Genomic DNA, 26,160 nt, shown 5'->3' on the forward strand with positions numbered 1-26,160 from the left:
TTACTGCTGCCACCACTGCCACCGAGGGTCCTGTGAGCAAGCACAGATCACCTCCCCCACCTTCCCAGGGGCCTGCGTGGCCCACCACTGCCGAGGGTCCCATGATCCAGGGCCAACGTCCCTGGGAGAGCGCACAGTGCACCCTGTCTGTTGCAAATTCCTGCTGGTCTCTGCTGTTGCAGGCACTTTGCACATGTCCCAGCTATGGCTGCCTTATCCCTCCCTGGCCTGAGTAAGTAAGGGTGCCCCAATCAGCTGCTGCTTTCAACCCCTCCCACCTGGGTGGGGAACAGATGCCTGAGGGTGGTCCACATGCAGAGTTGGGGCCAGGACCCTCAACACCAGGACCTGGCTCCACTCAACTACCTACAGGCTCCAGTGCTGGATGCCTCCTGCCAAACAACTAGCAAGACAGGAACACAGCCCCAGCTGTCAGGAGACAGTCTGCCTAAAGTTGTTCTAAGCTCACAGACACCCCAAAACACACCACCTGACGTGTCCCTGCCCATCAGAGGGACAAGACTCAGCTCCACCCACCAGAGTGCAGGCACCAGTCCCTCCCACCAGGAAGCCTACACAAGCTCCTAATCCAACCTAATCCACCAACCTAATCCACCAGGGGGCAGACACAAGAACCAAGAGGAACTACGACCCTGCAGCCTGCAGAAAGTTGACCACAAACACAGTAAGTTAGACAAAATAAGAAGACAGAGAAATATGTTTCAGATGAAGGAGCAAGGTAAAAACCTACAAGACCAAATAAATGAAGAGGAAAAAGGCACTCTACCTGAAAAAGAAGTCAGAGTAATGATAGTAAAGATGATCCAAGATCTCGAAAATAGAATGGAGGCATGGATCGAGAAGATACAAGAAATGTTTAACAAGGACCTGGAAGAACTAAAGAACAAACAAACAGTGATGAACAACACAATAACTGAAATGAAAAATACACTAGAAGGAATCAATAACAGAATAACTGAGGCAGAAGAACGGATAAGTGAGCTGGAAGATAGAATGGTGGAAATAACTGCCATGGAACAGAATAGAGAAAAAAGAATGACAAGAAATTAGGATAGTCTCAGAGACTTCTGGGACAACATTAAACACACCAACATTCAAATTATAGGGTCCCAGAAGAAGAAGACAAAAAGAAAGGGTCTGAGAAAATATTTGAAGAGATTATAGTCAAAAACTTCCCTAATATGGGAAAGGAAACAGTCACCCAAGTCCAGGGAGCACACAGAGTCCCATACAGGGTAAACCCAAGGAGAAACATGCTGAGACACATATTAATCAAATTAACAAAAATTAAGTACAAAGAAAAAATATTAAAAATAGCAAGGGAAAAGCAACAAATAACATACAAGGGAATCCCCATAAGGTAATCAAAGGACTTTTCAGCAGAAACTCTGCAGGCTAGAAGGGAGTGGCAGGATACATTTAAAGTAATGAAAGGGAAAAACCTACAACCAAGATTGCTCTACCCAGCAAGAATCTCATTCAGATACAATGGAGAAATCAAAAAACTTTACAGACAAGCAAAAGCTAAGAGAATTCAGCACCATCAAACCAGCTTTACAACAAATGCTAAAGGAACTTCTCGAGGTGGAAAACACAAGAGAAGAAAAAGACCTACAAATCCAAAACAATTAAGAAAATGGTAATAGGAACATACATATCGATAATTACCTTAAATGTAAAAGGATTAAATGCTCCGACCAAAGACACAGACTGGCTGAATGGATACAAAAACAAGATCCGTACATATGCTGTCAATAAGAGACCCACTTCAGAGCTAGGGACACATACAGACTGAAAGTGAGGGGATGGAAAAAGATATTCCATGGAAATGGAAATCAAAACAAAGCTGGAGTAGAAATACTCATATCAGACAAAATAGACTTTAAAATAAAGACTATTACAGGGACTTCCCTGGTGGCACAGTGGTTGGGAATCCGCCTGCCAAGCAGGGGACACAGGTTCAATCCCTGGTCTGGGAAGATCCCGCATGCCACAGAGCAACTAATCCCGTGCACTACAACTACTGAGCCTGCCCCCTAGAGCAAATGAGCCACAACTACTGAGCCTGTGTGCCACAACTACTGAAGCCCATGTGCCTAGAGCCCATACTCCACAACAAGAGAAGGCACCGCTATGAGGAACCTGTGGACCACAACGAAGAATGGCCCCTGTGCACCACAATGAAGACTAGCCCCGGCTCGCCGCAACTAGAGAAAGCTCATGCATAGCAACAAAGAAGCAATGCAGCCAAAATAAATAAATAAATAATAAATTTATTAAAAAAAAGAAAATTACAAGAGACAAAGAGTGACATTACATGATGATCAAGGGATCAATCCAAGAAGAAGATATAACAATTATAAATATTTATGCACCCAACATAGGAGCACCTCAATATATAAGTCAAATACTAAGAGCCATAAAAGGAGAAATCGAAAGTAAAACAATAATAGTGGGGGACTTTTAACACTCCACTTATACCAATGGACAGATTATCCAGACAGAAAATTAATAAGGAAACACAAGCTTTAAATGATACATTAGACCAGAGAGACTTAATTGATATTTATAGGACAGTCCACCTGAAAGCAGCAGAATACACTTTTTCTCAAGTGCACACAGAACATTCTTCAGGGTAGATCACATCTTGGGTCACAAATCAAGCCTTGGTAAATTTAAGAAAATTGAAATCATATCAAGCATCTTTTCTGACCACAGCACTATGAGAACAGAAATCAACTGCAGGAAGAAAACTGCAAAAAACACAAACACATGGAGGCTAAACAATATGCTACTAAACAACCAATGCACCACTGAAGAAATCAAAGAGGAAGTAAAAAATACCTAGAAACAAATGAAAATGAAAACACAAAGACACAAAACCTATGGCATGTAGCAAAAGAAGTTCTAAGAGGGAAGTTTATAGAAATATAATCCTACTTCAAGAAACAAGAAAAATCTCAAACAACCTAACCTTACAGCTAAAGCAACTAGAGAAAGAAGAACAAACAAAACCCAAAGTTAGTAGTAAGAAAGAAATCATAAAGATCAGAGCAGAAATAAAGGAAATAGAAACTCAGAAAACAATAGCAAAGATCAATGAAACTACAAGCTGATTCTTTGAGAAGATAAACAAAATTGATAAAACTTTAGCCAGACTCATCAAGAAATAAAGAGAGAGTACTCAAATCAATAAAATTAGAAATGAAGAAGAAGAAGCTACAATGGACACCACAGAAACACAAAGCATCCTAAGAGACTACTACAAGCAACTCTATGCCAATAAAATGGACAACCTGAGAGATATGGACAAATTCTAAGAAAAGTACAACTTCCAAGACTGAACCAGGAAGAAATAGAAAATATGAACAGACCAATCACAAGTAATAAAATTGAAACAGTGACTAAAAATATTCCGACAAACAAAAGTCCGGGACCAGATGGCTTCACAGGTGAATTCTATCAAATATTCAGAGAACAGTTAAACCTATCCTTCTCAAACTCTTCCCAAAATTTGCAGAGGGAGGAATACTCCCAGGTTCATTCTATGAGGCCACCATCACCCTAATACCAAAACCAGGCAAAGATATCACAAAAAAGAAAATTACAGGACAATATCACTGATGAACATAGATGCAAAAACCCTCAAAAAATACTAGCAAACAATCCAAAAAAATATTAAAAGGATCATACCCCATGATCAAGTGGGATTTATCACAGGGATGCAAGGATTCTTCAATATATGCAAATCAATCAATGTGATACACCATATTAACAAATTGAGAATAAAAACCATATGATCAACTCAATAGATGCAGGAAAAGCTTTTGGCAAAATTCAACACCCATCTACGATAAAAACTCTCCAGAAAGTGGGCATAGAGGGAACCTACCTCAACATAATAAAGGTCACATACAACAAACCCACAGCAAACATCATTCTCAATGGTGAAAAACTGAAAGCATTTCCTTGAAGATCAGGAACAAGACAAGGATGTCCACTCTCACCACTATTATTCAACATAATTCTGGAAGTCCTAGCCACAGCAATCAGAGAAGAAAAAGAAATAAAATGAATACAAATTGGAAAAGAAGAAGTAAAACTGTCACTGTTTGCAGATGACATGATACTATACATAGAGAATCCTAAAGATGCCACCAGAAAACCGCTACAGCTAATCAGTGAATTTGGTAAAGTAGCAGGATACAAAATTAATGCACAGAAATCTCTTGCACTCCTATACACTAATGATGAAAAATCTTAAAGAGCAATTAAGGAAACTCTCCCATTTACCATTGCAACAAAAAGAATAAAATACCTAGGAATAAACCTACCTAAGGAGACAAAAGACCTGTATGCAGAAAACTATAAGACACTGGTAAAGAAGTTAAAGATGATACAAACAGATGGAGAGATATACCATGTTTTGGATAGGAAGAATCAACATTGTGAAAATGACTCTACTACCCAAAGCAATCTACAGATTCAATGCAATCCCTATCAAACTACCAATGGCATTTTTCACAGAACTAGAACAAAAAAATTTCACAATTTGTATGGAAACACACAAGACCCCATATAGCCAAAGCAATCTTGAGAAGGAAGATTCCTTCCTTCCTTCCTTCTTGAGATGAGGAATCAGGCTGCCTGACTTCGGACTATACTACAAAGCTACAGTAATCAAGACAGTATGGTAGTGGCACAAAAACAGAAATACAGATCAATGGAACAGAATAGAAAGCCCAGAGATAAACCCATGCACCTACGGTCACCTAATCCATGACAAAGGAGGCAAGAAAATACAATGGAGAAAAGACAGTCTCTTCAGTAAGTGGTGATGGGAAAACTAGACAGCTACATGTAAAAGAATGAAATTAGAACACCCCCTGACACCATACACAAAAATAAACTCAAAATGGATTAAAGACCTAAATGTAAGGCCAGACACTATCAAACTCTTAGAGGAAGACATAGGCAGAATATTCTTTGACATAAATCACAGCAAGATCTTTTTTAACCTACCTCCTAGAATAATGAAAATAAAAACAAAAATAAACAAATGGGACCTAATGAAACTTAAAAGCTTTTGCACAGCAAAGAAAACCATAAACAAGACAAGACAACCCTCAGAATGGGAGAAAATATTTGCAAACAAAACAGCTGGCAAGGGATTAATCTCCAAAATATAAAAACAGCTAATGCAGCTCAATATCAAAACAGACAAACAGCCCAATCAAAAAATGGGCAGAAGTCCTAAATAGACATTTCTTCAAAGAAGACATACAGATGGCTAACAAACACATAAAAAGTTGCTCAATATCATTAATTATTAAAGAAATGCAAATCAAAACTACAGTGAAATATCACTTCACACTGGTCAGAATGGCCATCATAAAAAAATCTACAAACAGTAAAGGCTGGAGAGGGTGTGGGGAAAAGGGAACCCTCTTGCACTGTTGGTGGGAATGTATATTGATAGAGCCACTATGGAGAACAGTATGGAGGTTCCTCAAAAAACTAAAAAATAGAACTACCGTATGACCCAGCAATCCCACTACTGGGCATACACTCTGAGAAAACCATAATTCAAAAAGACACATGCACCACAATGTTCATTGCAGCTTTATTTACAATAGCCAGGACATGGAAGCAAACTAAGTGTCCATCGACAGAGAAATGGATAAAGAAGATGTGGCATATATATACAAAGGAATATTACTCAGCCATAAAAAGGAACGATATTGAGTCATTTGTTGAGATGTGGATGGATCTAGAGACTGTCATACAGAGTGAAGTAAGTCAGAAAGAGAAAAAGAAATATCATATAATATCTCTTATATGTGGAATCTAGGAATATGATACAGATGAACTTATTTGCAAACCAGAAATAGAGACACAGACGTAGAGAACAAACATGGATACCAAGTGGGGGGAAGAGGGTGGTGGGATGAACTGGGAGATTGGGTTTGACATATATACACTACTAAGTATAAAATAGATAACTAATGAGAACCTACTGTATAGCACAGAGAACTCTACTCAATGCTGTTTGGTGACCAAAATGGGAAGGAAATCCAAAACAAGAGGGGATATATGTATACATATAGCTGATTCACTTTGCTGTACAGCAGAAACTATCACAACATTGTAAAGCAACTATACTCCAATAAAAATTAATTAAGAAAAAGAAGTAGAGGATACAACCATTTGTTACTTACACTTCCCCTCTACCTATGCACTAAAGAAATATGTCCTATTCTGCTTCAAAAAAAAAAAAAAGGGGCCCAAAGCAAGACTTTAGGCACAGTGAGTTTAAATTTAATTCTAACTGAATCCAAGTGAAACCAGTATTATATCTCCTTAGGACAGTGAAAACACAAAATCTAAATGAGCCAGAGAAACTCTTCAATCTGAAAGATGGTACGGGACAGATATAATTTGAAAGGAAACTTACTTTTGTTCAGAAGTGGTAAGTCAAATAATTACCAACTCTTTCATACCTGTTTCTATTTTCTTACAGTGTGGATGAAGAAACTTAAATAACAAGATTAGAAATTCAGCCAATACTACACATTAACTTTCCATTCCATCTGCTAGAACAGTGTGTCCCACTCTAAAGGTTGAGATCATCAAGAGAGAATCCCAAATTACAAAATTAAGTATAATATCACATCAAGAGCAAAATACGAGCATCAACATCCAAATCCCTAATAATCATGTATCAACTTGGATTATATTGCACTGCAGGAAACAGAATACCCAATAAAAACAGTGGCATCAAAAAATTAAGAGATTATTTCTTCTTTATGTAAAAATCCAGAGATAGATAATTCAGGGCTGGTTTAGATAATTCAGGGCTGGTTTGGAGCTCTACAATGCCAGGAACTAGGCTTTCATTCCCAAATTCACCTTTGTCCAAGAAGTCTCCAAACATTTTTAGAAAGAGAAGGGAAGAAGGATGTGACCCCACCTTTTATGTACACTTGCTGGAAGTTTCACATTTTCACTTACATACTATCATAGTCTACTTGCGCTGCTATAACAGAATACCATAGACTAGGTAACTTTTAAATAACAGAAATTCATTACTCACAGTTCTGGTGGCTGGAAGTCCAAGATCAGGATGCCAGCAGATTCAGTGGCTAGCGGGAGCCCGCTTCATGGTTCATAGATGACCACTATGGAAGACAATCTACTTCAGTCAAATCCCACCAATATAGATGTTAATCTCATCCAAAAACAGCCTCACAGAAATATCCACAATAATGTTTGACTAAATATCTGGGTACTATGACCTAGCTAAGTTGCCACATAAAATTAATCATTACAAACAGGATACAGACTTTTTAAGAGAGTGGCATGGCACGTAATTTTTTTTTTTTTTTTTTTTTTTTGCGGTACGCGGGACTCTCAATGTTGTGGCCTCTCCTGTTGTAGAGCACAGGCTCCGGACACACAGGCTCAGCGGACATGGCTCACGGGCCTAGCCGCTCCGCGGCATGTGGGATCTTCCCGGACTGGGGCACGGACCTGTGTCCCCTGCATCAGCAGGCGGACTCACAACCACTGCACCACCAGGGAAGTCCAGCATGTAAACTTTTAAAAATCAAATATTGAGAATAACTCTACTGCATATACTTAATACACATATAAATATATAAAGACACATAAAACTGACAAAAAAATTAAAGAACTGAGATAAAAAGACTTCCCCCAAACATATAACAACAAACTCCAAACATAAATCAGAATTTCTGGCTACACAGCTGAGAGTTAATTCTTCTTTTCACTTAGACTAATATCCTCAAATAATTTCTCTGTGTATTAGAACATCATAACCATTATTTTAAACTTTAATTATAAAAATTTTCTTTTCTTTTTTTTTGAATTTTATTTTATTTTTTTATACAGCAGGTTATAATTAGTCATCAATTTTATAGACATCAGTGTATACATGTCAATCCCAATCACCCAATTCATCACACCACCACCACCACCACCCTGCTGCTTTCTCCCCTTGGTGTCCATACATTTGTTCTATACGTCTGTGTCTCAATTTCTGCCCTGCAAACCGGTTCATCTGTACCATTTTTCTAGGTTCCACATATATGCGTTAATATACAATATTTGTTTTTCTCTTTCTGACTTACTTTACTCTGTATGACAGTCTCTAGATCCATCCACGTCTCAAAAAATGACCCAATTTCGTTCCTTTTAATGGCTGAGTAATATTCCATTGTATATATGTACCACATCTTCTTTATCCATTTGGCTGTCAATGGGCATTTAAGTTGCTTCCAGGACCTGGCTATTGTAAATAGTGCTGCAATGAACATTGGGCTGCATGTGTATTTTTGAATTATGGTTTCTCTGGGTATATGCCCAGAAGTGGGATTGCTGGATCATATGGTAATTCTATTTTCAGTTTTTTAAGGAACCTCCATACTGTTCTCCATGGTGGCTCTATCAATATACATTCCCACCAACAGTGCAAGAGGGCTCCCTTTTCTCCACACCCTCTCCAGCATTTGTTGTTTGTAGATTTTCTGATGATGCCCATTCTAACTGGTGTGAGGTGATACTTCATTGTAGTTTTGATTTGCATTTCTCTAATAATTAGTGATGTTGAGCAGCTTTTCATATACTTCTTGGCCATCTGTATGTCTTCTTTGGAGAAATGTCTATTTAGGTCTTCTGCCTATTTTTGGATTGGGTTTTTGTTTTTTTAATATTGAGCAGCATGAGCTGTTTATATATTTTGGAGATTAATCCTTTGTCCATTGATTTGTTTGCAGATATTTTCTCCCATTCTGAAGGTTGTCTTTTCATCTTGTTTATGGTTTCCTTTCCTGTTCAAAAGCTTTGAAGTTTCATTAGGTCCCATCTGTTTATTTTTGTTTTTATCTCCATTACTCTAGGAGGTGGATCAAAAAAGATCTTGCTGTGATTTATGTCAAAGAATGCTCTTCCTATGTTTTCCTCTAAGAGTTTTATAGTGTCCAGTCTTACATTTAGGTCTCTAATCCATTTTGAGTTTATTTTTGTGTATGGTGTTAGGGAGTGTTCTAATTTCATTCTTTTACATGTAGGTGTCCAGTTTTCCCAGCACCACTTATTGAAGAGACTGTCTTTTCTCCATTGCATATCCTTGCCTCCTTTGTCATAGATTAGTTGACCATAGGTGTATGGGTTTATCTCTAGGCTCTCTATCTTGTGCCATGGATCTACGTTTCTTGTTTTGTGCCAGTACCATATTGTCTTGATTACTATAGCTTTATACTATAGTCTGAAGTCATGGAGTCTGATTCCTCAAGCTCCGTTTTTTCCCCTCAAAACTGATTTGGCTATTCGGGGTCTTTTGTGTCTCCATACAAATTTTAAGCTTTTTTGTTCTAGTTCTGTAAAAAATGCCATTGGTAATTTGATAGGGATTGCATTGAATCTGTTGATGGCTTTGGGTAGTATAGTCATTTTCACAATGTTGATTCTTCCAATCCAAGAACATGGTATATCTCTCCATCTGTTGGTATCATGTTAAATTTCTTTCATCAGTGTCTTATAGTTTTCTGTGTACAGGTCTTTTGTCTCCCTAGGTAGGTTTCTTCCTAAGTATTTTATTCTTTTTGTTGCAATGGTAAATGGGAGTGTTTCCGTAATTGCTCTTTCAGATTTTTCATCATTAGTGTATAGAAATGCAAGAGATTTCTGTGCATTAATTTTGTATCTTGCAACTTTACCAAATTCACTGATTAGCTCTAGCAGTTTTGTGGTGGCATCTTCAGGATTCTCTATGTATAGTATCATGTCATCTGCAAACAGTGACAGTTTTACTTCTTTTTTTCCAATTTGTATTCCTTTTATTTCTTTCACTTCTCTGATTGCCGTGGCTAGGACTTCCAAAACTATGTTGAATAATAGTGGTGAGAGTGGACATCCTTGTCTTGTTCCTGATCTTCGAGGAAATGCTTTCAGTTTTTCACCCTTGAGAATGATGTTTGCTGTGGTTTTGTCATATATAGCCTTTATTATGTTGAGGTAGGTTCCCTCTATGCCCACTTTCTGGAGAGTTTTTATCATAAATAGGTGTTGAATTTTGTCAAAAGCTTTTTCTGCATCTATTGAGATTTTGTTAATATGGTGTATCACATTGATTGATTTGCATATATTGAAGAATCCTTGCATCCCTGGGATAAATCCCACTTGATCAGGGTGTATGATCCTTTTAATGTGCTGTTGGATTCTGTTTGTTCGTATTTTGTTGAGGATTTTTGCATCATATTCATCAGTGATATTGGTCTGTAATTTCCTTCTTTTGTAGTATCTTTGTGTGGTTTTGGTATCAGGATGATGATGGTCTCATAGAATGAGTTTGGGAGTGTTCCTTCCTCTGCAATTTTTTGGAAGAGTTTGAGAAGGATGGGTGTTATCTCTTCTCTAAATGTTTGATAGAATTCACTTGTGAAGCCATCTGGTCCTGGACTTTTCTTTGTTGGAAGATTTTTAATCACAGTTTCAATTTCATTACTTGTGATTGGTCTGTTCATATTTTCTATTTCTTCCTGGTTCAATCTTGGAATGTGATACCTTTCTAAGAAACTGTCCATTTCTTCCAGGTTGTCCATTTTATTGGCATAGGGTTGCTTGTAGTAGTCTCTTAGGATGCTTTGTATTCCTGCGGTGTCTGTTGTAACTTCTCCTTTTTCATTTCTAATTTTATTGATTTGAGTCCTCTCCCTCTTTTTCTTGATGAGGCTGGTTAATGGTTTATCAATTTTACTTATCTTCTCAAAGAACCACATTTTAGTTTTATTGATCTTTGCTATTGTTTTCTTTGTTTCTATTTCATTTATTTCGCCTCTGATCTTTATGATTTCTTTCCTTCTGCTAACTTTGGGTTTTGTTTGTTCTTCTTTCCCTAGTTCCTTTAGGTGTAAGATTAGATTGTTTATTTGAGATGTTTGTTGTTTCTTGAGGTAGGATTTTATTGCTATAAACTTCCCTCTTAGAACTATTTTTGCTGCATCCATAGGTTTTGGGTCATCGTGTTTTCACTGTCATTTGTTTCTAGGTATTTTTTGATTTCCTCTTTGATTTCTTCAGTGATCTCTTGGTTACTTAGTAGTGTATCATTTAGCCTCCATGTGTTTCTATTTTTTACAGATTTTTTCCCAGTAATTGAGAGTAATCTACTCTCATAGCATTGTAGTCAAAAAGATATTTGATATGATTTCAATTTTCTTAAATTTACCAAGGCTTGATTTGTGACCCAAGATATGATCTGTCCTGGAGAATGTTCCATGAGCACTTGAGAAGTAAGCGTAATCTGCTGTTTTTGGATGGAATGTCCTATAAATATCAATTAAATCTATCTGGTCTATTGTGTCACTTAAAGCTTCTGTTTCCTTATTTATTTTCATTTTGGATGATCTGTCCATTGGTGTAAGTGAGGTGCTAAAGTCCCCCACTATTATTGTCTTACTGTCAATTTCCTCTTTTATAGCTGTTAGCAGTTGCCTTATGTATTGAGGTGCTCCTATGTTGGATGCATATATATTTTTGTTATATCTTCTTCTTGGATTGATCCCTTGATCATTATGTAGTGTCCTTCCTTGTCTCTTGTAACATTCTTTATTTTAAAGTCTATTTTATCTGATATGACTATAGTTACTCCAGTTTTCTTTTGATTTCCATTTGCATGGAATATCTATTTCCATCCCCTCACTTTCAGTCTGTATGTGTCCCTAGGTCTGAAGTGGGTCTCTTGTAGACAGCATATATATGGGTCTTGTTTTTGTATCCATTCAGCTAGCCTGTGTCTTTTGTTTGGAGCGTTTAATCCATTCACGTTTAAGGTAATTATCGATATGTATGTTCCTATGACCATTTTCTTAATTGTTTTGGGTTTGTTTTTGTAGGTCCTTGTCTTCTCTTGTGTTTCCCACTCAGAGATGTTCCTTTAGCATTTGCTTTAGAGTGGGTTTGGTGGTGCTGAATTCTCTTACCTTTTTCTTTTCTGTAAAGCTTTCGATTTCTCCATCGAATCTGAATGAGATCCTTGGCGGGTAGAGTAATCTTGGTTGTAGGTTCTTCCCTTTCATCACTTTAAGTACATCGTGTCACTCCCTTCTGGCTTGTAGAGTTTCTGCTGAGAAATCAGCTGTTAACCTTATGGGAGTTCCATTTTATGTTATTTGTCTTTTTTCCCTTGCTGCTTTCACTAATTTTTCTTTGTGTTTAATTTCTGCCAATTTGATTACTATGTGTCTCTGCATGTTTCTCCTTGGGTTTATCCTGTATGGGAGTCTCTGAGCTTCCTGGACTTGGGTGGCTATTTCCTTTCCCATGTTAGGGAAGTTTTTGACTATAATCTCTTCAAATATTTTGTCTGGTCCTTTCTTTCTTCTCCTTCTGGGACCCCTATTACGTGAATGTTGTTGTGTTTAATGTTGTCCCAGAGGTCTCTTAGGCTGTCTTCATTTCTTTTCATTCTTTTTTCTTTATTCTATTCTGCAGCAGTGAATTCCACCATTCTGTCTTCCAGGTCATTTATGCGTTCTTCTGACTCAGTTATTCAGCTATGGATTCCTTCTAGTGTAGTTTTCATTTTAGTTACTGTATTGTTCATCTCTGTTTGTTTGTTCAAATATACATCACTATGTCTTTGTTAAACATTTCTTGCATCTTCTCGATCTTTGCCTCCATTCTTTTTCCGAGGTCCTGGATCATCTTCACTATCATTACTCTGAATTCTTTTTCTGGAAGGTTGCCTCTCTCCACTTCATTTAGTTGTTTTTCTGGGGTTTTACCTTGCTCCTTCCTCTGGTACATAGCCCTCTGCCTTTTCATCTTCTCTCTCTTTCTGTGAATGTGGTTTTTGTTCCACAAACTGCAGGATTCTGGTCCTTCTTGCTTCTGCTGTCTGCCCTCTGGTGGATGAGGCTATCTAAGAGGCTTGTGCAAGTTTCCTGATGGGAGGGACTGGTGGTGGGTAGAGCTGACTGTTGCTCTGGTGGGCAGAGCTCAGTAAAACTTTAATCCTCTTGACTGCTAATGGGTGGGGCTGGGTTCCCTCCCTGTTGGTTGTTTGGCCTGAAGCAACCCAACACTGGAGCCTACCCAGGCTCTTTGGTGGGTCTAATGGTGGACTCTGGGAGGGCTCACGCTAAGGAGTACTTCCCAGAACTTCTGCTGCCAGTGTCCTTGTCCCCATGGTGAGCCACAGCCACACCCCGCCTCTCCAGGAGACCCTCCAACACTAGCAGGTAGGTCTGGTTTAGTCTCCCCTGGGGTCACTGCTCCTTACCCTGGGTCCCGATGTGCACACTACTTTGTGTGTGCCCTCCAAGAGTGGAGTCTCTCTTTACCCCAGTCCTGTTGAAGTCCTGCAATCAAATCCCACTAGCCTTCAAGGTCTGATTCTTTAGGAATTCCTCCTCCCGTTGCCGGATCCCCAGGCTGGGAAGCCTGACATGGGGCTCAGAACCTTCACTCCAGTGGGTGGACTTCTATGGTATAAACTTTCTCCAGTCTGTGAGTCACCCAGCCAGCAGTTATGAGATTTGATTTTACTGTGATTGCGCCCCTACCTCCTACCATCTCATTTTGGCTTCTCCTTTGTCTTTGGATGTAGGGTATCTTTTTTGGTTGGTTCCAGTGTCTTCCTGTTGATGACTGTTCAGCAGCTAGCTGTGATTCTTGTGTTCTCGCAGGAGGGAGTGGGAGCACGTCCTTCTACTTTGCCATCTTGGTTCAGGGCCCCAAATTTATTTTCTTGAATAAAACAAATATTGCTCGTAAATATGTGTGAACCTTTCAGTATTTAAAATATTCTGGGTGCTCCAAATGTCTTCTTTCATTCTATAATTTAATATTGAGTTGGGTAATTGAGTACCTATTTTGCATGAGGTGCTTTGCTGTACTCCATGGGAGGTGAAACAAGAGTTGAGATAAAGATAAATCAGGGCCATTAATAAACAAATTTTGAAGGGAGAGACAATACCTTTGCAAAAATATGCTTATTATAACAAATATGAAAAATGTCATAATCTAGGAGAAATTCTTTTGAAATTCAGAATAAATTTTGACTATCTTAACATTTTCAAATATACATTACTAATACGACCTTCTTTTCCAAGCTTGGAATGCAAAGGTAATTATATCTCCTTTATAATACCAACTAATTATTTCATCAGCAAGAATCCCAGTATTTCCCTTTAGGAAGCACTACTTGTTCTAAACTACCCAAGTTTACTTACTCAGTTTACTTACTCACGTTTACTTATTCAGCCCAAAGTGGCTAGTCCTACTTCCAAATATCACATGGAGAGAACCAGGAGGTCTAACAAAACCACTAGTGTAATTGTTCAGTACCAGCCCCGTCACTTAACTACTGAGCACTGGATGCCCACAGGATGCTTGTCCACTTGTAATGATTTCTTTGCTGGCTGTTGCTGCAGTTCTTTTAGTTCATAATCAAATTTTCAGTCATTGCATCTAAATATGACCCCTAGCATGTTTCTGGCTTGGCTAAGAGTAGCTTCTACCATATCCACATTTTGTACATTTTGTGGATATGCGCCACCAACATGCAACCTTGGTGTTAAAATTGGAACACCACAATTTTTTGCACATTTCTTAGGAAAGTTTGGAGTCCTTCCTGCTGGCAGAGTTCAGTTAGCATCAACTCTGTCTACTGAAGATATTCTAATAATATTGAAACTCAGAAGAGACGGGGCCAGGTTCTTGATTCTTTGGTCCCATAAATTTCCTTAGCTCCTATGCAAATATTCCTACCTCTTCCCCAAAGATCAGTTCTGCCTACCAAGGACTATTGGGAGGAGCTGCCTTAATCTAGCCACCAAGACTACCATTACACATAGTTATATTTTCCCCAATATTTGAGTTTGTCTTAAAACTACTTTGAATCTTTTGTTGGCTCTCTGGAAGAGTTTCAAAGTGGTTTTAAGAGTTACACTCTGATATTACTCAGATAGTTAACTTAGAATATATGGTCTCAGTAAGACCAGAAGGAAAACATATTAGATCTTGGGTATGAGGGTTGCTATGGGATTGATATGATGTACATTTCATTTTACAGACACTCAACTAAGCAATTTGTCAAGAAAGGAGAAAAGAAGCTCAGAGTAGTTTTCTTTAAGAAGAGGCAAATGTATATATGTCCATGTCACTCTCTCACTTTGTCCCAGGACATATATACACTACCAAATGTAAAACCAATAGCTAGTGGAAAGCAGCCGCATAGCACAGGGAGATCAGCTCGGTGCTTTGTGACCACCTAGAGGGGTGGGATAGGGAGGGTGGGAGGGAGGGAGATGCAAGAGGGAAGAGATATAGGGATATATGTATATGTATAGATGATTCACTTTGTTATAAAACAGAAACTAGCACACCATTGTAAAGCAATTATACTCCAATAAAGATGTTAAAAAAAGAAAAAGAATAGGTTGAGATATATCTGCTAGTAGTAGGTAAGCCTCTGTCTCCTCACCTATAAAATGGGGATAACAATGATACCAACTGAAACGGATTACTGGAGAATTAAATAAGATGATGCATGTAAATATTTAATATACTAATAAGTACTTAATAAATGATAAAAAAAGAGGCAAATGAAACTAGTAGGTCCTCATGTAGCTGAGGGGAGAAATGTGATTGTCAACTTAGGTGTGCTCCTGCCTGGGAAAGGCACATCATATCTGTAATTTCTCTCCATCAACAACAGCCTTGTGAATCTGGAGGACAATTTTCTACCCCATTAAAGAGAAAGTAAGAGACTGATACATGGAACTTAGATAAAAAGAAAACTAAGTAGTGTTAAGTGAGGAAGCTAAAGACAAACGGAAGACTGCATCTGTAAGGAAGTTAAATCTTGTAGCAGAAATATAAGTGAAGCCAGTGAAGCTACTAAAAAGCTCAGTACGGGCCTCCCTGGTGGCGCAGTGGTTAAGAGTCCGCCTGCCGATGCAGGGGATACGGGTTCGTGCCCCGGTCTGGGAGGATCCCATATGCCGCGGAGCGGCTGGGCCCGTGAGCCATGGCCGCTGGGTCTGCGCATCCGGAGCCTGTGCTCCGCAACGGGAGAGGCCACAACAGTGAGAGGCCCGCATACCGCAAAAAAAAAAAAAAAAAAAAAAGCTCAGTATAGTGGGAAAGCCCCAGAAAGGTCTTTGGTCAAGTTAAGGAGGAGCAGCTTCTTCCCAGACTAGAAATATACTAGAGCTGAGGTTGGATGGACAACAGCTAAGGATCATCAACAAAGGTACAGAAATGTACCTAGGTTTTTATTAACATACTTTAAAGTTGTTTGCAATTTGGTACTTACTTTAAAAATAATAATGATGTTTCATAATTCAGGCCAATGTTTATACTTCACTATGTTAATAAGTTACATTTTTACACACTAATATCAAAGTATGCAACTGTATAACATAAGGCACTAGCCAGCACTTTTTGGCCATATATTCTAACGGAAAGCAAAGCATCCAGAATAAATGAGGTAACTTTTTTTTTTTTTTTTTTTTGCTGTATGCGGGCCTCTCACTGTTGTGGCCTCTCCCGTTGCGGAGCACAGGCTCCGGACGCACAGGCTCAGCGGCCATGGCTCACGGGCCCAGGTGCTCCGCGGCATGTGGGATCTTCCCGGACCGGGGCACGAACCCGTGTCCCCTGCATTGGCAGGCGGACTCTCAACCACTGTGCCACCAGGGAAGCCCTAAATGAGGTAACTTTTGATGACTGGTCTTTCAAACCCATAATTGATCCTGTAAAGAGGCAGCAAATGTCATGCAGATTAAAGATGGAAAGAGGTCTAAACCCCAACAAAGATTTATGTTAAGTTTGCACCATGGGTTTTTTTTCCTGTCTCTCACATAAATATTGTTACCAGCAGAGAAACAAACATATAAATAATGCATAGCTTATTTTAAAAAATTGATATCTGGGTAATTTTTCAGGAACCTATAACAAGACCATATTTTTGAGAAATAAATATATTTATCTGTTTATTGTATTTTGTGTTTCTGATAAAAGCTGCATTTGTTTTAAAGTTGAACACTGAATTATCAGATCTTTGTGACTGCCAGTAATTCTGGTTTGTGTTGATTTAAGCAACAAAATCAAAGTATGTGGCATTACTGAGGGATTAATATCCAGCTGAAACTGGCCATGGAATAATGATCTACAGGAATTATCTTTCACCAAGGTTATTATTGCTTTCTAATGCTGAAAATCAGAACAGGGAAAGTATGTGAAATAAAATAATAAGGTTTCAGTTATCAAACAAACAACACCAAGGGATTATTTTCAGGAAATGAATGTTTGAGACGGATGAGTCGATTTGAATGATAAGTATCATTCCAATGCCCCTTCTAAGTGGAAAGCTCATTCTTTCCACACCAGTTTAAGTACTTACTTCACTAACTCTGGAGAAATATAGGAGTTGAAATAAAGGAACTAAAGTACTGAATTCAATTATTGTCATTGACCAAGAGGAATTGATCAAAAGTCACACTTCTGCATTAAATAGACCTTCCATGCAAACACATCTTTTAATATAGGACACATGAAAAAAATTAATTATACCTAAAACTGTATTTTAAGGTACTTCAAAGTAGTATTGAGCAATCCAATCATTATTTTTAATATTCCAAAGTATCCAATGAACATCACCTTTCAGTCTTTGTTAGAACTGCTTGGGATGACTAAAACATCCATTTGCTAAATTGAATTCAGTCAACTTAGTACCAAAACAGTGGCTAACTTTTAGGAATATTGTTATTCACAAATATTGAGAAATTACTGATAACGTATTGTTCGTGGTTTAGGTGACAAAATATTCCACACTATGGTGCTTGGGGCAGGGGGAGTAATAAAAAGGTCTCTAGGTGGTACCTGCTCAGCTTCATCAGCCTAATTGGCTTTAATTAAGCCTAGGTCAGAGACTGGGAGAAAAGGCACATGCGATTCTCCAAATCCCAGGGATTCTACAATCAACCACCAAGGGAAAAGTGGGGAAGCAGAGATTTCCCCGGAGTATATAAGCAAGAGATCTGATAGATGGCAAGACCTTTTGGTATCTGAAACCAACCTGTGTAATCACCTTCAGTATTTTAATGAATGTGTGTGCTAGTTTCCAATAGCTTTAAGCCCCGGAATAAGATCTTGTTCTTTTTCAATAATTTAAAATATACACTTAAATGTCATATACTTAAATATGAATGTGTGTGTATATCTATGTATTACATACATATGTATATGTATAGATATACATACGTATACATATATATGCATACATATACACATACATTTCCACTTCAGAGACTGGAGTGGCATAAACTTAAAAAATGTTTTCTCTGTGTTTCTGCATTAGCAGAGGAATTCATCTTCATTACTTCCAAAGAAAGAGTTAATGGAATATTTTTTTCTTCAGTCTTTCAAAATAACTTGCTATATGCTAAAGGTCAGAAATTAGAGATTCAGATGCTATCCAAAGCAAAACCATGTCACCCTTGATGTCCGATTATCAATGCTCACCTCCTTTGTTCTTATCTAGATAAAAACTGACATCCACCCTTCTACACTACGCTATTTGATGCTGGGGCTAGGATTCTGCAAATCACATTTCTGCTTTGCCTGCTGATCCCCTATCATTTCCCACCAATAGTGGCCGCTAGAGGGAGCCTAGAAGGTAAGCTCCTTTCTGCTCTCTTCCTGTTCTATCACTGTTGTCTTAGCAATGGCGCTCCACCCTGGGATGGGCATATGGCCTCAGTGTCCTGCTTTATCTCAGTAATCTTAGAACTAACGTGAACGATTCATTCTTAGCGGTATAGGTACCAGCACCAACTGAGAAGTCTTCCTAGCTTTTCCAAGCTCCTGAGGTACCAGCACCCGCTGGCAGCACCCAGAGAGCCCCTCTGCCTCCACCCTCACCCCCTCACACACGTGGTTCTGAGTTCTAGCTCCTCTGGGCTATAAAGATAAGACTTTGTGAGAGGCTGGATGTGGGAGAGAGAGGCAATAAAGATGAAGTTTAAGGTTCTGGTCTGGAGATGTAGTGGCTTCTTATAGTCACTCCCTCTCTTACTCTGGTGTTACCTCGTTCTACTCATTTCTCCAGTGCCTGTGTAACCAACTTGTCTTTTAAATTCTCACTGCTGAAATGTCCAATGTGGTTTCTGTTTTCCTGATTAGACCCTTACTGATGCACCACTTACCCAGAAAACCGCTTTCATGTGAGGCCTAAAAGAATCAGATGAACCAGCTTTACCCATGTAGACTACGCCATTAACAAGTATTAATAGAGCTCTTCAATATATAGGCACAAGATATCAGGAAAATGACAAGACATAAAATCCAGTTCCTCATTCGATCACTGTGTTCTAGCCGCGCTGGCCTTCTTTCAGTTCCTCACATACTCCATGCTTTCCTCCAGCTCAGAGTCCCCACACATGCTGTTCCTTTTGCCTGGAATAGTCTTCCTTACATTCACCTGGTTCACACTTATTCCTTTTCCATATCTAAATTCATTTATCACTTCCTCAGGGGAACTTTCCCAAACCCTCCAGGGTTCTCAGAGCACCCTGTACTTATTAAAAGAGTAGTATTTAAATAAATAATTGAGTAATTAGTTACTAAGGTTTAGAATTTAAACTCTACTATGGCAGAAACCAGTTCTGTAGAATATTGCCTGTTTCATAACTGTTTCTCCAGTTCTTTTAATCTCAGGAATTAAATAACAAAAACCATACAAATATAACAATTATTGAAGACTAGATATGTGCCAAGCACTGTATAAACATGTTACATGTATAATTTCATTTAACTCTCCCAACAACCTTAAAAGATAGATACTATTAACACATTGAACAATGAAGGCGCCTAAGGCATAGAGATGGTAAATGGTTTGAACAAGGTCATACAGCTAACCAGTGATGCAGCCAGGAGTCCAGGCACTCTTACTCCAGAGCCTGTACTTAGAATCAGTGAGGGAAAGACAAAGCTGATAGTCTAATTGGGAAGACAAAGCTTATACTTGACAGACAGGCAGCACACGTTAAATTTGAAAAGACTAGTGTAGACATTGTGTGTTACCAGAACACAGAGAAAGGGCAGATTCCTAAGGCAGGGGTGGTGAGTCTTCACGGAGTGGCTGAGATTTCAACTGGACCTTGAAGTTAGAACTGCACTAGATGAGGAGAATGGAGAAGAAAGGGCACCTAAGGCAGAGTAAACAGCCCAAGAAAAAGTCCTTCAACTCCTTCACCTTCAGATAACCTTTAAAAACAAAGAAAACCACTGAAAAAATTACAAGATGTATTTTTTTTTTGATTGAGGTTCTTATGACTCTTTTCCAAGTAGTCAAAAATAAGCAGAGTTACCAATTTCCTATAAGGTACTTCTAATACAAAAAGGACAATCACAAAAACACTGGAACACAGGGATGTAAGCCAAGGTACAGTTGGGCAAGTGGCAGACTGCATCAGGGGGCACCAGAACATGATGCTTACCATTGGCCACTGCAGATACAGTGGAAGAAAGCCACAAAAAACAAAACAAAACAAAAAAACCTGGCACAGTAGCATTTGTCCTACAGAGCCAGGCAGGAAGTCTGTGTTCCAAAACTGACACTGAGCTGGGACTCAGCATACTCTCAATAAAGCACAGAATAAAAGGAAGCCTGTAAGATTCAGCTGACAAAATATTCAAAGCCAGAACTGAAAGAAGTCACTGATAGAAATGGGTCAGGAAGTGGAGCTGGTACTATTAGCAAACACAGATGGAGGCAGGTTCTTTTGAAGGATGGGCATATAGAAAACGGGAAAGTTTCAGGAAGGATCAAAAGACACCTGGATTCAGACTGATTTTTTTCTTCACATAGGAACAGTAGAAAGTTCAGAATTAATATGGTCCTTAACGTGCTCAGGCTTAAATAAACTGAGCTGGATTTCACTCCATATAAGCCATCTTGATTTTGATACTTATCCCTTCACAAATGATAAAATTTGTCCTACCTTATGAAATAAAATATTATTATCTATGTTTGCACAGTTCTGTTTTCTTTATTCTCTTCATTTTACTATTTCATATTGTTAAATTTTGATAAACACAATTCCATTTTGTTATTCTGTTAAAAATATTTCCAGACATTGATATATGAAATAAATTAATTGAATGAGATAAATACATTGATGTATGTATACAGTTTTTCAAAAACAGAATTATACACTATATGTTATTTTTTAAACCCTTATTCCACTCAGCAATATGTTCAGACATCTCTGACAAGGAATATATTTCTTCATCGTTTATCATCTATTTTCCAAAATGGGAAAACTGAAATCCAGAGGAATAAAACAACTAGTCAAAGTTTCAAAGGGAATGGTTTAGAAAAGGCATTCATTAAACATCAATTTTTATGTAACACAACACAAAAGAAGTTAAATCAATGTGGACCTTGATCAACAGGTATGTACGATATAAGATAAAAAGAAAACCCACAGAAATTACAAAGCCTAAAAAAAAATACTCCTAAAAATTTTCTTGAAGTAGGTCACAGTCTACAGAGGAGTCCTGCAGAAATCATTTGATTTTCAAAACAATCCAATGAATTGGCTAAATCAGGTATTTGGTTAATGATTAATGTTGATAAATGTCTCCGGGTCTACTGTATCAGTCCCGCCTACATAAAATATTCTGCCTCATTCCTCTGATCTCGACTCACTACAAACCTATTAACTAATGATTCAGAACTTGCTATCTCCACTTCCTCATTCAGCTATTGATTCTTCAATCCACTCCAATATGTCCGACCTTTTTACTCTATTGACCTCCATTTTGATAAATCCAATAGACACTTTTCTGTCCTCATCTTTTCTAAACATTCCAGCATTACTTCATGCATGTTACCACATCTTTCTTCTGAAAACTTTCTCTTCTCCTGGCTTCCAGGACACTACGTTCTCCTGGATTTCCTTCAGAATTACTAGCTCCTCTTTCTTAGTTTCTTTTGCCAAATTCTTCCCAGTTTCTTAGTGTTTAAGTGTCTTGGGAATTTTCCCCCAGCCATCCTCTCTTCTCTAGCTATACTTTTGCCTTCTTTACCTCATTCAGTCCAGTGACTTTAAAGGATACCCATGTGCTGACAACTACCAAAGTTGTATCTACAGCCCTAATCAACCCACTCCCAAACTCCAGACTCATATTCTCAAATGCCTACTAGACAACTCTATTTGAATGTTTAATAAAATTTCAAACTCAACAAATCTAAAATACTATACCCTTCACATCAAAAATGGAATCTAGGTATTCCTCCAGTTTTCATTACATCAGTAAGTTTTATCACCATTTATCCATTGCTCAAGCCAAAAGTTCAGAATGCTCTTAGATCCTTCTCTTTCCTTCACTCTCTCATACCTAATCTCTCCAAGTCTTGGAGAGACTCTAACTTCTTTATTTTTATTTTTTTTTTAATTTTATTTATTTGGCTGCATTGGGTTTTCGTTGCTGCGCGTGGGCTCAGTAGTTGTGGCTCACAGATCTCTAGAGCACAGGCTCAATAGTTGGGGCGCATGGGCTTAGTTGCTCTGCGGCATGTGGGATCCTCCCAGACCAGGGCTTGAACCCATGTCGGCAGGTGGATTCTTAACCATAGAGCCACGAGGGAAGTCCTCTAACTTCTTAATAATTTTCAGATCTGTGCACCTATTTCTGTATCCACTGTGAGCACTCCACTTTAAGAAGTATGGGAAAGTCAGACTCTGGAACTCCTCCACTTACTAGCTGTAAGGGCAAGTTACCTAACTTCTCTGTGCCTCAGGTTCCTCATCTACAAAATGGCCTATCTTATAGGATTGATAGGTTGTGGAAATTAATCAGTCAACATATGTAGACTGCTTACAAAAGAAACTGGAGTTTTTAGGTTAGGACCAGGTAGCGCTTGTTTTTATTTTACTTAAGTTGAAAAAAATCAACACTCTTCTGAAGAAATTAACAGAATCCAGAGTCTACACAAAATATTATCCAAATTGTCCAGGAGACAATCCAAAATTACTTTATATACAAAGAAACAGAAAAATACAAACCAAATTCAAAAGGAAAGGCAATCAATGGAGAATAAGCCTAAAATGATGCAGATGTTCAAATTAGTAGACAAAGATTTTGAAGCAGCTATTACAATTATGCATAATATTACAAAGAAAAATACATAATGAATAAAAGAGCAGGAAAATTTGGCAGAGAAACATAAACCGTAACAAAATATCAAAAGAGTTCTTGAACTGAAAAATAAAAAGCTAAAAAAATTTTTAAATCACTGAATGAGATTAATAGCAGATTGAAGATGACAAAGCAAAGTGCACTTGAAGATAGATCAATAGGTTATCCAACCTGAATAACAGAGAGAAAAAAGATTGAAAAAAGTTTACAGAGCCTCAGGGACCTGTGGAATAATACCAAAAGTCTCATAACGTGTCACTGAGATGCCAAAAGAAAAGGAGAGAAAATAGGGCATACACTGCTATATGAGTTTGGCAAATGTGTCGAATAATACATTTATATTTGTGCATTACAAATATGTATGTTTCATCACAAAAGAAAAAAAGAATCATAAAAAATTCAGATTCCTAGTTAAGTTTATTCATGCTGCAGTGTTTATGGGTTGTGTATTGATACCTGCACTTACTTTGAAATGCATCAAAAAAATAAGATGGCCTGATAGAGGGATGGTTAGAGGAACAGACATGTGACAAAGTGAGAATAGTAAATGGTTATTTTAGAATCTTTGAGGTAGGTATATAGTGTAACACTGTAATTTTTTTCATGCTTTCTGTATTTTGATAATAAAGTGATGGAAATTTATAAATTAAGTAAAACATTTTCAGTGTTTTTTTATCCAAAACTTACCCAAAATTATCTATGAAAAAAAATTTCTAAAAAGAGTGTAAGTGCTATAGACCCATTACTTATTATTATTTGAGCTACTTTTATCTTTCCTGGACAACTGTAATAGTCTCCTAGTTGATCTCTTTACTTTCTCCCTCTCCGACTCATTCTCCACTTAGCAGCCAGAATGACACTATAAAAATGTAAATGTGGACATGCTGATTGCCTTGCTTAAAATGCACTAACGGTTTCTCTCGCTCTTAGAATAAAATGTAATCTCCTCTTAGCCTACAAGGTCTGCCTCCGTGACTGCCTGTTACTTGATCCACCAAACTCTTTCCAACTGGCAGGCTTTGCACTTGCTGTCCCTTCTGCTTGTAAGCCTTTCCGCAAGCCCTTTAGTGACTGACCAATTCTCATTCTTTAGCTCTATCTCATGATCCTTTTTTTATTTCCTTCATAGCACTTATCACAATTTGTAATTATCTAGTTTTCTGTTTATTTGCTTATTATCTGTCTTCTCAGCTAGAGCTCATAAAAGTAAAAGATTTCATTCTTGTTCACTGTTGTCTTCCTGGGGCCTGAAGTGGGCTCTGATTAGACATTAAGTATTTTGCCTGATATCTCAAATTTACTGAATTGCAAAACTGTGACTCAAACCCAGTTCTTCTGTGATTTCTTTCATGATACCAATTGCGTAGGGAGAAAGTACACTGCATGATTTCTATCCTCCTGGAGTTTCAAGTCCAAAAAAGAAAAGATCAAACACAGAATCCAAGGGACAATTGGTTCCAAGCTCCAGAAAATCCCTGCACTTCATGCTTCTCACATCTTTTCCCGTGAGAAACAGGGCTCAGCATCATAAGGATTTATCACGTCCCTGATCTCCCACATAGTGTCGGCCACTAAATCCTGTTATTTGCCTCCCTACATCTCTCCATTCCCTACTACTGCTGCACTGTCCAGGCCACCTCTGTCCTTTGTCAAGACTATGATGACCAAGTGGTCCCCCTTCCTTCAGTCTTGCCTCTATTCTCTACACTGCAGCCAGGGTAATCCTTGTGAAACGGAAATCTAATTGTGTTGTTTCCCTACTCCAAACCCTACAACTGCCTTAGGATGAAGTCCAGTCTCATTAGCATTTCTTTCAAGGCTCCTCAGGAGAGGTAGGTAGACACCTTATTTCTGCAAGTCCATTTCCCGTTACTCCTCTCCCTGAACTCCAACGTTTCAGCTCCCCAAACACCCATGACTCTCTCTCCTTGTCGGCTAATTCTCCCGCCCAGAACAAGGCTCTGCCTGCTCTTTGGCTGACCTCTTCCCGCTCAGCCTCAAGTTTCAACTCAGACATCACTTCCCCTGTGAGAGCTTCTCACAGGTTACGTGTTGAGGCTGTGTGTTCCCACGGTCTCATATCCTTCCTCTATCAGAACATTTCTTCTATTATTTATATTTGCTTTTTAAATTGTGTTCCTTTGCTGCCCCATTATAAGCTCCCTGAAGTCAGAAACCCTGTCTATCCTGTTTTTCTCACCATTCTATGCCCAGTGGCTTGAACATACTAAATGGTTAGTGAATATTTATTGGTTGGATGGATGGATCAATGGATGGATGGACAGAGAGACAGATCATAGCACTTGAAAATGTCTCCAAAATAATCATACAAACTCTCTTAAATAAGCTGGATTACTCCATTTATGGATAGGAAGTCGTAGTCAAAAGGCAGAGGTCTACTGGTGGCAGACATTGGTGGACAGAGAGGAGCTGTCCCATTTTAGTTACAATGTTCTATCTGCATAATGGTTAACCAGCTTCTTCTAGTTAAGAGAGTTTATTTGATTACTTTGGAGAACCAATTCCTACAGAGAGCAGACAGACATTCTAGTAAGGTTTCAAGTGACACTAATAATTCAGAAGGATAAAGGGCTAGAGACCAGAAAGATAAAAAAAAAATCTATTTCAAATGCTCTCATAGAGCAACTATAGTATTTCACTACCAGGTATATTTGCATGCCATTATTTATAGAGGATTAATTTTATTTAGCATTTCTTGAGTTACACAGCTTTTGCTGTGCTTTTCACAATCCCCAGTCAAAATTCTGACCTAGTTTGCCTCTTAACTGGTGCTCATCAAAGAAGGTAGTTTCCAGGGTTGATGACAGCTTTGAGAAGATAGGCAGAGAACATTGTTATGATCAACAATATGAGCATGATTTTTTTTAAAAAGCACAATACAAA

At 38.3% G+C, this 26,160-nt stretch overlaps 1 protein-coding gene across 2 annotated transcripts in view; it reads right to left on the reverse strand.

The window, feature by feature from the left end:
* HMCN1 (hemicentin 1) overlaps nt 1-26,160 on the reverse strand; it is a 755,474-nt gene that overhangs the window by 632,242 nt on the left and 97,072 nt on the right. For both annotated transcript variants that reach the window (XM_060091137.1, XM_060091136.1), the window contains one exon: nt 7,115-7,199. The gene's annotated coding sequence lies outside the window, so the exon portion shown is untranslated. The remainder of the gene's footprint in view (nt 1-7,114; nt 7,200-26,160) is intronic.

This window comes from Mesoplodon densirostris, chromosome 2 (genome assembly GCF_025265405.1).
Source record: "Mesoplodon densirostris isolate mMesDen1 chromosome 2, mMesDen1 primary haplotype, whole genome shotgun sequence".
Lineage (NCBI taxonomy): Eukaryota > Metazoa > Chordata > Mammalia > Artiodactyla > Ziphiidae > Mesoplodon > Mesoplodon densirostris.